This window comes from Eublepharis macularius, chromosome 5 (assembly GCF_028583425.1).
Source record: "Eublepharis macularius isolate TG4126 chromosome 5, MPM_Emac_v1.0, whole genome shotgun sequence".
Lineage (NCBI taxonomy): Eukaryota > Metazoa > Chordata > Lepidosauria > Squamata > Eublepharidae > Eublepharis > Eublepharis macularius.
This window is the reverse complement of record NC_072794.1, coordinates 135,400,486-135,417,828: the sequence shown is the minus strand read 5'-3', so window position 1 is coordinate 135,417,828 and position 17,343 is coordinate 135,400,486. Positions and strand designations below refer to the sequence as shown.

At 43.7% G+C, this 17,343-nt stretch overlaps 1 protein-coding gene across 2 annotated transcripts in view; it reads right to left on the bottom strand.

The window, feature by feature from the left end:
* ITCH (itchy E3 ubiquitin protein ligase) overlaps positions 1–16,034 on the bottom strand; it is a 99,356-nt gene extending 83,322 nt beyond the window's left edge. The window contains exon 1 of one of the 2 annotated variants that reach the window (XM_054979592.1): positions 15,980–16,034. The gene's annotated coding sequence lies outside the window, so the exon portion shown is untranslated. The remainder of the gene's footprint in view (positions 1–15,979) is intronic. The other variant, XM_054979591.1, reaches the window with a different exon arrangement.
* Positions 16,035–17,343: the final 1,309 nt, after the last annotated feature.

Here is a 17,343-nt window from a genome sequence, read left to right as displayed (position 1 = left end):
GATCCTCCTAGCTCAATGGAACCAGTCCAAAAGAGGCCTTCCCTTCTGTATCACAGGACTTTATTATCTTTATTTGTCGACCCCCAAGAGGAGTATCAAAGAAGCTTTTTTTGAACTCTCCAAGAAGAATCCCCTTTAGCATTTTAAACCTCCCAAATCTCTCTCCTCTCCTAGAAATCTGTCATCTCTACATTGTCTCCAGATGGACAGGCATTTGCATGTCTAAGGCCCTGGCTGGAACACCTTCCGTTCTTCCTCTCCTCTTCTGCTTGTTCTCTGCTGAGAGATACTTTTAAAGTAAAGGTGAAGGTTCTGGTACCATCCAAACCCTCCAGAGTCAAACACATTTCTACACAAATGTATTAAATAAAATTATCAGCTACTGCTGGAGAAGAGTGATTCTACCAGGTGTCCGTAGCAGGATTATCTGACCTCAGAAGAGTTTGCATACTGCTGCAATCAAGATACAATGATGACTCTTCTTATATATTCTAAAGGTAAAGGTTTTGTGGTTTAAAAGTAAAGCATATCTCTAGTTTTAGTTTAAAAATGTGACCCTTGATTAGTAGAAATTTGAGGAATACTGTCCTATAGTCTACTGAACACAACGAAAAACCAAAAAACAAGGCATTTTGGGAAATATCTACCCAATGTCTTTTCTAAGTCTACTAATTAACCATAACCCCAAGCATGGAATGGACCTGAAGATCTTTTAGATCAAGGGTATCTGAAGAAAGAAGCTTTGACTCTCAAAAGTTTATCCCCAGAAAATCTTGTTTGTCTCTAGGATGGACACAAATCCTAGAACACACCCATGCCCCAAAGGCAATATTAATAGCTTGCAGTATACAAAAGTCTGAAACAACTATCATTTTATCTCAAAGTGGCACTGATATTGCAATAGACTAAAAGGGAAATCTGAGCACCTGTTCCATATTTGTTCAGAACGATGTTTTTCATACTGGATGTAAGCATAAACAGGTGCTCTACTTAGGATGGCATGTAATTATGAGCCTTTATACATTCTGTGGGTCCGTAATGAGCACGAGAATATAAACTTGGCAATGATTTGATTGTACTGGACATGTTCCTAGTGTCAAAACCTATCATCATAACTGGCATCTCCTGGCAGTTTCAGAAGTAGGCCTAAATGCTTCACTACCTAAAACATTCACAATTTTAGATGACATTAAACTAAAGCTTCACACAGTTTTACCTAAAAATGAAGCCAAACTCTTATGTTTCAAATAAGACACCTTCTTTCAGATGTATCTTTTCAAAGAACTACTTTATGTGACCCTCAACAAATATACTCCAGAACATTTTAGAGCATACAAATAAGCTTTTTAGAACAAAGTTTTTAACACATTGCACTCCTTGCCCTGAAGGATCCATTTTAAATATACGAATATGAGCAGGCAATTATAAAATTCAAAAAGGGAGATCAGTTTGCAATTCAAGATACTGCAATTGAAGGATGAAAATGCTTAACTTGGAAGCTAATTGTCCAAAGCTGTTCTAATTTCCATTAATTTACCTAAAACATCCTGATATCTAGGCAACCTGACGTGGTTAACAGAAGCAGAACCACTAACAGTGAAATCCTTAGCAGAGTTACTCTAGTCTAAGATCAATGGGCTTCAACTGGAATAACTCTGCTAAGGATTTCACTGTAAGATATAAATTTACAGACAGCTGGCTTAACATTCTTGATATACTGGGTCATGGAAGCTCCCTGCAACACATGTTCTTCCCTACAAAGAAGTCCCAAGAACTTGCTCACTCTTAATTCAACATATATCAATTCAATAAAAGCCATCAGCTTCCTTATTTTGTGTATCTTATAGACATCTGCAACTGAAACAAACATGTTTAGCTCACAAGATAAAATTTCTGTCACACATATATTGTAAAATCTCACTCAATTCCACCTAAAGGATAGCTCAGTTTCCAAGGCTAACAAGGAAACACGTTTCTGATCACCACTGTCACCTCAAATATTCCTAAGCACCTAGTACATCTTTGCCATCATTGGTGGGCGTGCAGGCACCTATAACTACTTGCTCCACTTGTCAAAAGTGTCCTTGAAGATCCTTGTCACTCATGCTCTATGCTCATCACCACATGCTTTCCTCTCCCTTCTACAATAAGGGCCAACCTAGATATGAAGCTGGGGGGGGGAAAGGTTTCCAGGACAGATGGAAAAAGTACTGAAGGTAAGATGGGGGAACAGAAAACATCTGCCCAATTTTTTTAAAAATAGCCGCCACTCCCCCCCCCTCCACTGCTGTTGTATACATGAATGGGTAGATGTATGTAAGAAATAGGAAATCCTTTTACCATTATTTAATCGAGATCACTTATTCCAGTTTGAATTGCCTCTCTATGCATAAGCATACACTGCAGGTATGAAGAAAACTCATTCTTCTACCGACTCACCCCAAATCTCTAAATACTTCAAGTGATTAAAGGGTATTAAGTGGTAGCAGATACGTTCACTGAGGCACTCATACGCTTTTAAAGCAGAAGCAATGTGCATGCAAACTTGCTCTTGGTGCTGCAGGTCAGGATATTAACATTCTGAATCCTATGCTCTGTTTTATTAGTTCCTTGTGCTTTTGAAAGGATTTCCATTCACAGAATGCAACACAGAAGTCAAACGATATGTGTATTTGACAAGAGTTAAAGGCTTGTTTTTAACAGCGAATTTAAATGTTCACCATAGACTTCAACTAATAAGCATCCAATTGTATAATCTTAAAATCTTTCCTTCAGCTGTAGGGAGCCAGTTTGGTGTAGTGGTTAAGAGCACAGGACTCTAATCTGGAGAGCCGGGTTTGATTCCCCACTCCTCCACTTGAAGCCAGCTGGGTGACCTTGGGCGAGTCACAGTTCTCTGGAAATCTCTCAGCCCCACCCACCTCACAGGGTGTTTTGTTGTGAGGATAATAATGACATACTTTGTAAACTGCTCTGAGTGGGCATTCAGTTGTCCTGAAGGGTGGTATATAAATCGAATGTTGTTGTTGTTGTTGTTGTTGTTGTTGTTGTATTTTGCAGACTAGAAAAGATTCTTGAGTTTCTGCTATTAAGCAAAATGTTTAACTTCAAAGTGGCTGTAATCTATAAGTGCAGATGGGTCAAATACATTCCTTCAAGAACTGCATACATATTATGGCACACCATGGATTTCTATTATTAAAACATGCACAGGGAATCAGCAGTTGGCATTATATCTACAAACTCTGAATTTAGACCCCCCCAAAAAGTTGCTTGTTCTCCAAACTTTTTCTCAGCACTCAGTGTCTTAGAATATAAACATAAATATGTGTGTAGAACAACTGTTTGACAAGATCAATAAGATATTTGTCTAAAAAATAAATTGTAGTCTACATATACACACACAGTAGTAAGCTTACCAGCAAGCTGTCTCCTTAGTTTCATTATTAGTATACTATATATACCAATATATTAATATATTATGGAAGTTCTTCCCCATAACAAGATGCAAAATTAAATGGCTTTCTTTTTTAGCACTGTGAAATTAGATGTAATAAAATTTACCAGAATGTAACTGTTGCTGCCTCCACTCCTCAACAATTGAGTCTTCTCTCTTGAAACAATTCACACACAAGCTTTAAAAACCTGATTTAAGAACTGAAGCATGACACAGCTTGAAAAAAAAGTAGGAAAAAAACGTTTGCAAGTAAAAGATTAAGGATTTTGTTTTTCTCTGTAACGCTGTTGGAAATAATCTACCACAAAACATCAGTAGTATATCTAGTAAACTTAATGTTCTCATGTGTAGAAGAGATACAATTACAGAAAAAAATGACAGGGGGAGGACAACCATGCATCAAAGTTAGGATGGACAAGGATTGCAAGCTTCCCTCTTGCAGCTGGGGAATATATTTAACAAAGGAAAGCATGCAGGCACTACCAACTCATCTGCCAGTACAGGCAGTCATGTTTCATACAACTGAGGCAACTGAGCAGAGGAGGGGACTCGCATACTTTTCAGCACACTTCATTTAAGAACATTTTAGAAAACCTCTTTGAAGACAAATGCAGAGCCAACTACAAGTGGAGAAAGTACCTCCTATTCTCACTCTCTCATTCACACACACACACACACCATTCCATAAGTTGGAGGTTATCACACGCATGGGCAGCTGTGTACACACAAACACACACACACAGAGAAAGAGAGAGAGCTGCCCATGCATGTGATGACCTCCACCTTATGGAACAGCCTGCCTGAAGATGTTGGGAAAACTCCCACTCTCCTGGCTTTTCCAAAACAATGGAAAACTGAATGATTGAGGAGGGCTTTTTTTACAAAGATAATAGGGGTGTGCTGTAAGGAAATGGTTCATAGAGATGCTTTGGTAAAAGGATAAAGGCTTTATACTAGGGGTGTGCGCTTCGGATATCCGATTCTGGTTAAAAACCCGAATCGGGCCCGATTCAGAAATACCGAAACAAACCTTTCCAAAGCAATTCGGATCGCTTTGGAAAGCTTCGGGTTAGCCAGCAGCAGCCCTTTGCTGGCTGTTTGCAAATGGAAACAGCCAGCAAAGCTCTGCAGGAAGTTAAAGCTTCCCACGCTTTCTTAAAAGAGGGGAGGGGGGAGAAGGAGTGACTCACTACCTCCTCCTAACCCCTCCCATCTTGCAAAAAAAGGCAGGAAACTTTGCTTTGCCGGCTGTTTGCATTGCAATGCAATGCAATGCAAACAGCCAGCAAAGTCAGAGATTCCAGCCTAATTTACAGGTTGGGAGGGGTGAGGAGGGGTGAGTGACTAGACTAGAGTACAAAGGGGAGGAGGAAGGGGGCTCAGGGAAGGGAGGGGGAGTTAGGAGTGTCCAATCCCACTACTGCATTCTCCTTCCAGCCAACGGAATCTCTGGAAGGAGATGCTGCAGGGGATTTAAACTAGAGGCTAGCCTTAGGACCAGCTTCCATTGTGTTCCTGCTGGCCTAGAGAGAGACTTTGAGAGAGAGTGCCTGTTTCTCACTGTCTCTGTGTTGTGGCCTGCCCTGCCTGGACTTCTGCTGCGAGGATCATCTGACTGACTCAGTGCTGGAGTTCAGGAGTCTGGTAGGAGAGACAGTCAATGACTTACTGGGTTTTCTATTTAGGGGTGAGGTCGTGGGTTTCTGGGGAGAAAGGGAAGGGAATTTAATTTGAAGCTTTTTACTTTTAATTACTTTATTTTTTTGTGGGGGTGAATTCTTGTGTGTGGAGGGGGGCCTCTTTTGCTTTGAGTGGCTGCTGGCTGGGGCATTTGTTTTTTGTTTTAAGAGTGAATAGTTTAGTGGCTTTTATTTTCCAGTTGCTGTTGGGGGGGGGCGCTTAAATGTTTAAAGAATTAGGGGCTTGATTTTTTCAGTTGTTGGGGGAGGGGTTAAAGGTTAATAGTATGGATTAAAGGTTAACTTAATACTTACTAACCAGCTTCCATTCCTTTCCTGGCCTAGAGAGACTCCTGCTGCCGCTGCGGCTGGTAGAGGCTCTCTGTCTCCAGTTTGGCTGCAGCCTGCCACTGAAGAGGAGAGGACTTCACCTGGAGGATTCCTACCTGCCTGACCATCGCTGGACTGCAGGACTGGTGAGAGAGTCAGTCACTGACTCACTGAGTTTTCTATTCGGGGGAGCGGATGGGTTTCTGCTTGTCTGGGTGGAGGGAAGGGAATTTAAAGTTACTGTTGAGGCTTAATTTCAATTGTTGCAGGGGGAGTTAAAGTTTTTAAGTGTTAATGTTAGGGCTGTTAGTTCAGCTGTGTTTGGTTCTACTTTGGGTTTCCCAGAATAGTTTTAAATAGTGTTTTTATAAGGTAGGCCTTCACTGAATATTTGCCATCTGAACTAAATTGATAGGGAACCAAGGGTAGTTTTCCCCAGTAAATAGGATTCCATAGGAAAAGAATTAGTTAGAGTTAGGTTCTGTTCAAATTATATTATATATATATTCATATAAATAGGCTGCCCATTAGTTCTCCCCTAACTAGGGTTTCACTGCCCATCTCTGGCAACCTTGGAGCCAGGTCGGGCATTTATTGTGGTAATAGGCTTCCATTTATATTGAGGTTTAGGGCCAGCTTGATTCCTGATCCTGAAGAGGAATTTAGCTGTTTGGTGTGTAGGTTTAGGTTCCCAAAAATAAATAGGGCCTTTTAAAAAGATATTTAACTGACCATCTCCAGTAGTAACAGAGCCACAAGAAACACAGATTTAGAAACAGGTAGATAGGTTTTTTTGAAACTAAATTGTAAATTTGGGGGGGGGGGTATAAAAACAACAGGTAGTTAGTGTAGGTTCCAGGAGGGGAAAGAATGGCTGATAGGAAAGCTGAGAGGGGCCCCGGGGGAAAGGCTAGAGGTAAGTCTAGAGGGGTAGAGGGGAGGGGAGTGCAGCAGCTATCCCCGCATCTGAGCAGAGGCCCTCCCCTGCGCTGCTGCCATTCACCAGCCTGGCTTCTGGTGACAGGAAGAGGGTTCGCAAGGCCGTCTTTCCTGAGGCAGCTGCTGGAGGGCCACCCCCAACCCAGGTGTCTGAGAGAGGGGCTGGCAGTGGGCAGGGGCCTGCTGCTGAGGCTCCCCCTTCTCCAGCGATTGAGACCCAGCTGCTGGAGGAGGGGCAGCATGTGGGATGGACATGAGACACATGACTTTTCCTGTGTTCCCACTCACCCCAGGGACCCAGCGGATGTTGGTGGAACTGCAGGAGGAACCCCCTGCTGGGTGGTCCTTCCCTGTTTTCTCTGAGGCCAGCAGCAGGCCACTCACGGCTGTGCAGGAGGAGAGGGTGCTGGAGGAAGAGGAAGAGACTGTGGTGGAAGAGCCCACATCTCAGCCCCTTCATCCTCATCTATCTCCAACTGCCCAGCTGAGAGTGGGACATGATGTGTCTGGCCCGAGCACCTCACAGGAGGTGTCTGCTGGGGGCCCCATAAGTGCCTCCCCTGTGCAGTGTGGGGCCCCAATTACCTCCGATATCTGGAATCACTTCGACAGAACGGAGGACCCCCGGTTTGCCCAGTGCTGGCATTGTAGGCAACAGATCAGTCGTGGTAGGGATGTGAACCATCTCCCCATGTCCAGAAAGCGGAACCACCTGAAGAGGCAACACCAGGCAGTGCTTCTTCAGGGGGAGAGTTCCAGTGGCACCACAGAGATGCCAGCTAGCCAGAAGGCGGCAGGCTCCTCTGGTGCTCTCCCTCCACGGGTTCCTGTAGGGCAGGGACACCAAGCCTCTCTGCCGGAGATGCTTGGTGTGCTGAGCCCTAGTGTGCCCAGAGAGGGGATCCAGAAGGTGACCCAGCGTGTCACGCGCCACCTCGTCAATATGACTGCAGTCGATGGTCAGCCTTTCTCTGTAGTAGACGACTTCAGCTTCAGTGGGCTGCTCCATGATGCCTTTGCCTGGTACACTATATCCCTGCTCGCACAACGTTGAGCAGGGCCATGGTGCCCTCATTTTACAGGGCCGCCAGGGACCACATGAAGGCACAGTTGTCCCGCATTGCTGGGAGAACTGTGCACTTCACGTCCGACATCTGAACCTGCCCAAGTGTGCAGCATGCATACCTCTCGCTTACTGCACACTGGTGGCAACCTGAAGACCTTCAGGGCGGGGGTGAGGTGTCCAGAGTTAGGCAGGGAAGGATGGGAGACCGCCGGGCTGGCTACCACAAGGCCTTGTCAAGGTTCTCGATGTGTCGCACACAGCGGAGAACATCACGGCCACCTTGACGAAGGAGCTGGATGGCTGGATAGGCGAGGGCACCATCACCATGGGATGCATGGTGACAGATGGTGGCCAGAACATGAGGGCAGTGGCACAGCAGGTAAGCCTCGAACGCATTTACTGTGCGGCTCACAAACTTCACCTAGTGGTGAAAGCTGCGCTTGGGATGGGCTCCTACCCGGAACTGCAGGACCCCGCGACTTCTAGTATCTCCTGCAGAAATGTCGGAGGCTCACAAGTTACTTCTCGTAAAGTGTGAAATCGACTCACGAACTGCACCAGAAGCAGGACAGGACAGGCGTGCCAGAGCATGTCCTGATCTCTGACATACTCACTCACTGGAACTCCACCTGTGCCATGCTGGAGTGCTTGGTGGAGCAGCAGGCTGCACTTGAGGCGTGGCTCTCAGAGAGCGAAGCTGCGAGTCAGGTGGAGTGAGTTCAGCCAGGAGGATTGGCTCACCATATCACCCACTGGGTGAACTGGACTAAGTTGCAAGAGTTTCCCCCAGTTCAGTTTGGGTGGAATGGATGTGTGACACTGGTTTGGGCTTCCTTGGATTATGTTCCTATGGTTATGTTGGGGGGGAGTTGTAAATGTTGTGCTGCTGTTGTGCTGTCTCCCACCCTTAGCCCAGGAACTCCAAGAAATAAAATCTTTTTGCACGTGATTGTGTGTGTGTTTTGTGATTCTCTGATGTGAGGATAGTTGTGGTGCTACTGTCTAGGAGACTGTTGTGATGTGACACTAGTGTCATGTGCCGTTAATGCTGTAACTGAAACCTAAAAAATAAAAAAAAATTAAACTTGATTCAATGCGAGTTTGTGTGTTATTCCCTGGTGTGAAGGTTCGTTCCCATCATAGGGAACAATGGGGAGGGGCTGGCCAGCCCACTCTGGGGGTGGTGGGGAACTTGGGGTACATGTTTGTGGTTCAGGTGTGCTTTCTCAGGGACGAGTTTGCACTCAGGAGTGTGCCCTCCACTGTGGCACTCCTGGCCTGTGCATAATTGCCCTGGGAAAGACAGTTTAAAAGTTCCCATTAGGGAATTTAATTTAATTTATTGGATTTATACTCCACCCTCCCCACATCAGCAGGCTCGGGGTGGACAATCATCTTCAGGATCATCTGTCCCAAGGGGGAGTGGCTGGCCGGGGGGGGGGAATTGGGGATACATGTCTTTGGGTCTGTGGGGCTGCTGAGGGGGTAGATTGAAAGGGGGATTATGCCTGTGGCCATGGATGTCACATTCAATGGGTTCCTGCTGTGGGAGTCTGGATATTCCAACAACAGGAACCAATGGAGAATGGCTGGGCAGTGGTTTGTTGTGGGGAGGGGAGTTTGGTTCTGAGGGGCTGTGTAGTGTGTAGCCATACTGTGGCTGTGGCCATTGGCAGCCACAATCCATGTGTTTCTGCTGTGTGGGAGTCTTCCCCACAGTAGAAATAAAATGGTGTGGTGGGAGAATCACCTTTGGGGGGCCATAACATGCCCCCACAAAAGTGCTATCTCCCTGAAACTTGGGGGAGGGCATGGTAGGACAGGTAGGAGAGGTCCCCTGACCATTGGGTGCATTTTGCTTGCAAAATGCCACCCCAAGCCACGTAGCAAGCCCCTTTGTTTTTCCCCATAGGGAATAATGAGAGTGGAGGAGGATGGGGGCACCTTCTTTGAGAGGCCATAAAATGGCCCCCCAAAGTGCAATCTCCCTGAAACTTGGGGGTGGGGGTGGGGGGACAGGTAGGAGCAGGTCCCCTGAAAATTGGGTGCATTTTGCTTGCAAAATGCCACCCCAAGCCACCTATAAAGACCTTTTGTTTTTCCCCATAGGGAATAATGGAGAGTGGAGGAGGATGGGGGCACCTTCTTTGGGAGGCCATAACACGGCTCCCCGAAGTCCAATCTCCCTGAAACTTGGGGGGGGGGGACAGGTAGGAGCAGGTCCCCTGAAAATTGGGTGCATTTTGCTTGCAAAATGCCACTCCAAGCCACCTATAAAGACCTTTTGTTTTTCCCCATAGGGAATAATGGAAAGTGGAGGATGGGGGTACCTTCTTTGGGGAGCCATAACACGGCTCCCTGAAGTCCAATCGTTCTGAAACTTGGGGGATCATTAGAGGAGAATTAGGAGAAGGTCCCTACCAAGTTTGGTTTGCTTCCTAAAGAAAATGCCCCCCCCAGGCTCCCAGAAACCCGGGTGCATGTTCCCCATTGAAAACAACGACGTAATCTTTAAGAAACAAACCCGAATCTTTCCGAATTGGGTATTCTGAAGTGGCTTGCTACTTTGGAATCCCCTTTATTCTGAATTTTTTCCCCAATTTGGGTAAACTGAATCGGGAAACTCGAATCACTCTGGCCCTGCACACCCCTACTTTATACTACTGTGTACTGTTTGTTCCCAAAATTATGCTCCTACTGGGACATTTACCTGTCATTTAATATGTCATACCAAATGTTTTGTTTCAACTCTGTATTCAGATTTATGCTTGTTTTCAAATTTCTGCAATCTATACCTTATTGTATTACTAACTGAATGTCCCAGCCATTGATTGTATGGACTTACACTGTGTAATCCACCATGATTCTCAGTGAGAAAAGCAGAATATTTATTTACTTATTTATTTTGAGAAAGAGAGACTGTGCACAGAGTCCTGGTTAATCATTCTAACGGATGTATTTTAAAAAACTCTCCCACATGGAGCAAGCCTTACTAGAAGTTCAGAGTAAAGACAACACCAACAAGTCCCAAATTCATGTCAGAGGTATCCAACAATATGATCACACCATGCTTACACAACATGACAGACAGCTAACATTTTATTGACCTGAGTTCTTGCAAAAAAGAGGAAGTAATCATTGCAATAATGAAAGCAGTGAACAGGTATGTATAGTCTCTACTTGTCAAAAGGCATGCAACTTTTACGAACCGAATCACGAGTTATGCCTGGATAACTTGATTGTGCGCTCACTCTGAACACAGTGTTTTGCAAACCTATAAATCCTCAGGCTATTCGGCCAACTACTATTCAGCCAGTTCCACTACTATCCACCTACGTTATTTTTCTCCTAATACGCTGTTGCTGCTCATGAGAGGGATAGCAGTATAGCATACAGTTGTCTATGTCAATCTGCTACTAGTCAGCTCTCTCCTCAATTCAAAAATTGTTGACTAGAAATTATAGGAACTGCTTTGGCATGTTCTTGATAAATGATCTGATCATTCCTCTTTACGTGTACAGTGAACTACTGACTAAGTTATGCGTGGAATTTCTGTGCTTAGGAGTTTAGTACAAACCACAACACCACAACATGCTTGAAGAAGATTATGTAGTACTTGTTAACTGTTAATAACACTAAGCACCAAGACATCACTATACGAATTATTTCAATTTGCAGTAAACATTGGGGAATTGGTAAGGTGTGAAATGTATACATTTTGCGATTTAAAAAGGTCCCTTAAAACAGATTACCAGACAATTCAGAACATAAAAATATTTTTCACACAATCCATAATTTACCAAATTCACCACAAGATATAGTGATGGTCACTGGCCTAGGTGGTTTTATTCATAGATGACAGACTTAACTAGCCACTTATTAGCCACGATAGCTGAATGGAACTTCCAAGTTTTTAGGCAATACGTCTCAAAATACAAGTTAGTGGAAGCAAACAGCAGAGAAAGAAGGCTATTGCATTCATGTCCTTCATGCGGGGTTCCTAGAGTCATCTGTCTAGTCATGGTTGGAAAGATGCTATTAGGTGTACCTTTGGCAAGGCTCTTCTTACAGCATGCCAACAACTGTGCTCTAATGTACGATCAAGTGTCAGTAACTTCCAAGTGTTCCACATAATCAGTGGTTCGAATGTCCCTCAGCCAACCATAAGAAGAGACAGACGCAGAGTCCTGTGAATGAATCAAGTCTACACCATTTATTAAACATGGAGGAGCAGAGGTTACACAGAGAGTAAAGGGTTCCTTTGTGTCCAATGCTCATCAAAGCTACAATAGCTGTGCAAAGCATTTTATACCTTTTGATTAATTACAATTTGTTGTTCTATTGCCTCAGACATTACTGTGGTCCCCATTGGCTCAAGTGGGCTACCACCTCTAATGATACAGTAGTCCAGGGGTATCCTTATTGGAAGAAATAACTTTGGTCAACAGCATAATTACAATATTTCCCGATTGCCATTGCTTATCTTATCCATGCTTGTTTTATCGCTAGAAGGAACATCTCTTCCTTTCCCACACATCTCTTTCACAGGCTTTTCATTATATCCATCTCTCTAGCCCATATAACATTTTACCAAGGGTGCCCCAACGACGCTTTTAGCAACCTTGTATGCCACAAGCAGAGATTGTTTCTCTGGGTTCCGTGGGAGAGGAGCACTCTCCCTTCCTGAGGAATGTGCTTGAGGTTGCATTTAGCACCCATTCCCTTTGCTCCGGGGCTTCTTCTCAGCCTTGAAAGGTACTGCTAATCTGATTAACTCACAGCTAGCTTCCTTCTTTCGGTAACACATTTTCCTTCCCGTTCTTCTATTGCTACATTTGGCATGAACAACTTTACTAAGAAGTTTCTGTATCACCTATAGGCAGTGTTTAGCTAATAGTGAGTACATGTGCAGGTGTAACTACCTTATAGCAAGCTTCACAGTGGCTGGTCTCAATCTTCACAGTGACTAGCATACATAAAATACATTCTGCTTTGGTCGTTTTGCTTCAAGTCTTATTCTCTTGCAAGTTGCATTACAAATACTACATTATCTCCTGAGAATAATAATGCATAGCATAGTAAAGGTATATGAAATATTCTTTTTCATTAAATCTACTTCCCACACAAGTGTCTTCCAACTTCCAAATGTAGCGTCAGTAACTTCCATAGAATGAAAGCCTACTGCACATTATTCTCTAAGATGCAGATCACATCTTGGCTCCTAAACTGGAGTTCAAAAAGGCTTCAGAAGTTATATCTGTTCCAGAATTATACCAAACATATATTGAAACCCTGAAAAAGTATTTTGTTTATTAGCAAACTTAAAGAGGATTCAGTGTGTTTATTTATTTATGAAAAGAAAATGGGCCAAGATTTTTAAAGTGGGATAGAATATGAACAGCCCTGTGGCGCAGAGAGGTAAACTGCAGAACTGCAGCCCAAGTTCTGCTCACGACCTGAGTTCAATCCTGGGGGAGGCTGGGTTCAGATAGCCGGCTCAAGGTTGACTCCGCCTTCCATCCTTCTGAAGTCAGTAATATGAGTACTCAGTTTCCTGGCGGTAAAGTGTAGATGACTGGGGAAGGCAATGGCAAACTGCCCCGTAACAAAAAGTCTGCCAAGAAAAAGTCATGATGCCATGTCCCCCCATGGGGCAGTAATGATTTGTGCTTGCATAAGGGACTACCTTTACCTTAGAATATGAACAAGACAAAATATACTACTAGATGATCACTACAAATAGCACAGTATAGTTAGATCTATTATGTCCCTATTAAAGTCTTGTTTTTTATTTCACACACTTGCTTTTCTTGACTTGCTTCGAATATTAGTTTTGAAATCATTCTTTTTGTACAGCCAACATACAGTGCAAGACAATTTTGGTTAACTGTTTCAGTAATCTCTAATTAAATGTCATTTTTTGGCGTAAGTATCACTGTTTTTTTGCTGGCACATGTCTGTAAGAAATACTGCTTTTACCTACAAGTACATTCCCTGACGGAAGTAAGAAATCTCTTTAGAAGTGCAATGTAAACCTAGAACCTAAATTATTAAAGAACAAAATGGAAGCATTCTGAGAAATTACTTGTATCTACAGACATAAGACAGGTTCAATCTGTATTAAAACATTTCCTTTAAAAATTCTTTATACAAGAAACAATAAGAGGTGCTTTCACGGCAATCCTAAGAAAAGTTGATATAAATTGACTCAGAAGGCTATACCACTGTTTAGGATTGCTCTGACATTGCCTAACAAATTAACTTGTATAAGCTTCTCTGCATTTAAGCAGCATGCTGACTAATCTCTAAGAACATTTCAGAAATACCTGTCTGTTATTTTCCACTGCATCGTCTCTCATTTGTTCACATTGTCAACCCAAAATACTAAGTAACAAGAAGCCACACTGAAATAGTATGGGTTCCTGATAAACATCATTAGGAAGTTGTATTTTTTCCCCCAAGGAATCATTGTGTTATGGAACAGAACAGAACTTGCTCCAGGTTGCTTTCTTGCAGCATGCAAAAGTAGCTACCAACACTTCAGTCTCATTTTTAGCCTATGTTGCTCATGGTATAGACTCTTCTTCAAGGAGGAAAAAAAGGATTCAAAGATATCTTCTCACTTCTTCATAATCTTACTTCTGGGACACACCAGCACACAAGATTACCTTCCAAACAACTATGAATGCAACTACATTTTATTAACTCAAGAGATTTCTCAAGTTGTCTAATTGCAATATTCTCTCTTTCCAACAGCTTTTGCCATTTCTGGAGTCCTACAAGGCCAAGGCAGCAGTGTTCACAACCACCCAGAGAAAGAGTGTGACTGGCACAAGTTCACCCAGCTTGCTTCACATCAAAGGGGAGATCTAGCCATGAGTCTTCCAGATCGTATAGCAACTATGCCACACTGGCACTGTAAAAAAAAAAAGCCCTTCAGGCACAATTACATACTAATCAAATCAAAAGGAATGGGAAAAGAACAGAACAAGTTGCAAGAGAGTATTTCAAACAGTCTGTCCCAACACATATTTCCTTGGAAATTAAATCCCACTAAGTAAGGGTACATAGGCCTCTGAACTTACAGCCCAATACTACACAGAGTTAGCCAAGTTAAGATCATTGATTTAATAGGACTTGGGCACCCCTACCTCTGCAGGATTAAGCACAGTTACCTGAAGTAGGCTGTAGTGAAATCAAGGGCATTAACATTTTTCTGCAGCTGCAGCCATGGACAATAAAGAATATAATACCAGAGCATAATACATATCCAAGAATATCTTTCTCCCACAGAGGGCTGCTTTTCTCCAACGACTGTTGTTAGTGCATAATTTTCAGGACACTGACATTTAAAATCATTTTACAAAATATTTAAGCTCTCCCTTTGCCCCTTCCTACATCTCAAAAGAAGAGGAGTAAGTAACTCAGTGTTTTGGAATGAGAACTGCTCCTGAATTAAAATGTAGTTCTCTTCAGTTGGGATTTTTTTTAAAAAAAAGGCTCAAAAAGAGACCTAATTTCAAAATACTTCTTAAAACTTCAGAACAGCTTTTTAGCTTCACAACAAACCTGTGAGATAAATCCACCCAGCAACAGCCACTTCACACTCTCATACTGGCTGCATATTCTCCTAAATGAACAGTACTAAAGACCATAAAAACGAAGTGGTTGTAAATACACAGGACTATGGGCTAAGGAGTGACAGCTCGACAGAGTCCACTCCACATTTGCAAATACATAGGTTCATAACAAAGTGAAACTTTCAGCTGGAGCTCCCCGTATATAGTCACTGTACCTAATCGGCCCTTTTCCAAAAGAAAAAAAAGGGGATTAACTAACAAAACAACAATAACAACAACCGAACACCAAATCACGCAAAGCAACTCAAATAAAAACACACCCAGGAACGATATTCAGTTAGCCGAAATACATCTGGAAACTTTGGCTGTATCAGATCTTCTAGACCTCAGTAAACGACAGCACCTAAACGAATCTAACCAAACAACTATTTAAATAAATCGAACTGGCGAAACCCTCAAAACCTCACCCTTTCCACTCCACGGTAATTAAACGACCACCAAACTCTAAACCGAATGATAAGGACGAGATCCCTCCCTAGCCCATCCATTAGCCTCCTGCTGTGAGTACCTAGGAGAATTCTGTTGTGTGCCAAAATCACTTTTCGTGATCTTCCAGCAACTGACAGCGAAAAGTCAAGCAGTCCAAAGGCAAGTCGGAAGGAGGATGACAGGCCAGCAAGAGGCCCTTCGCCGCCTAAGATACCTTCCTCTCGTTTCCTCCTACCCCACACTCTCCCCCCAGTGTCTGCCCCCGACGGTTACGGCACCTGCTGCGAGCCCTCCTCTCCGTCCATGCCCTCCTCCTCTACCCCCCCCCCCCCGCCCCCAGTCAGGCCTACCCCTCCACCCAAAGGAAACACTTCACAGGGGAACGAAAAGAGCTGCAAACGCTCAAGGTCCGCAGACGGGAGCGCAGGAGACTTCTTACCTGCCAGGAAGGCGACAACTCCTCGCCTAAGATGGCAGCCGATCGGAATCCAACGTGAAACAACGACAAACCAAAGACGTATACAACGAACGCATGCGCTGAAGAAAAGGCGGTGAGGAGAAGACAGGCGGGACTACGACTCCCAGCATACTGCTGGAAAGGCCTGCCGCGCCCTGATTGGTTTCTCCGTGTTCGCTCGGGAATGCCCTCGTTTTCTGATTGGGTCTGGCTTTGTTGCTGTTTTCTTGGCAGGAGGGAGCGGTGATAGCGTTGGGGTCGTGGGAGATGCTTTTCGTTGTGAGGCGTCTGGCAGCTGTTGCGTGGGGTGGTCGGCTCGGTTGTACAAATCACACAATTTGTGGTTTGAATCACGAGGACAAGCTGCTGCTGTATTAGAGAAAATAAATGGGACTCTTCTGGCCCGTTCACTTTTACTCTAAAAACTTAAGCTTTCGTGGGATAAAGTGAAAAACGTGTGTCTTTAAGGGGCCGCAAGACTTCTGTTTTATTTTTGCCCCCAACAAACTAACATGGCCACCCCTCCTGGAAATACTTTAGACAAGTGCACAAAGGTCGTTGTACCCGTGCATATGCGTCTACAGACTACTCACTATTGATTGGATGGAAGATATGGTTGCCACCCGCCCGTCCCGTACATTCCAGGGCTCGTTTAGCAGCGGGCAGAAAATTGGTTGGAGAAGCATTTAGAACATGTCTTTGCTTAACAGGACACAGGAGCCTTAACTTACGTTTCAAATTAAGTGCATTTGAAGTAGATGCAGAAGAACAAAAACATTCTCAGTGGATCATCAGAGTCGTCAAATGATGGTTAGCAAGAATCTGATCGCATTCATAGAATTTGATCACACACACACTCGCATATATATGTATATACCCAGGAGAGCCGGATCTCGTCAGATCTCAGAAGCTAAGCAGGGTTGACCTTGGTTAGTAATTGGATGGGAGATCCAAAGAAGATCAGGGTTGCAGAGGCAGGTAATGTCTGTTGCCATGAAAACCCCACCAAGGGTTGCCATATGTCAACTATTGAGGGCAGGATTTCATTTCATACACCCACATACATGCACATGTGTGTGTATTGGTATAAAAATGTGATTCTTTTCCCATCAATGTATCTGTGTCTAGGATCTCTTCTGCTAAATGTATGCTTTTATATGGAGCTGTTAAAGGAATGTGATCCCTGCAAAAAATTTTAAAGGTTGTAATAAATCTAATGGTAGAAAACATCATTAATTGATTGCTGCTCCATGTAGGATGCTCTGCAAAGCCTTTCCTAAACAATCTAAAACGACTTAATCTGCATCTTTTGCCAGCTTCTCCATCCCATTTATGCTACTTATTTT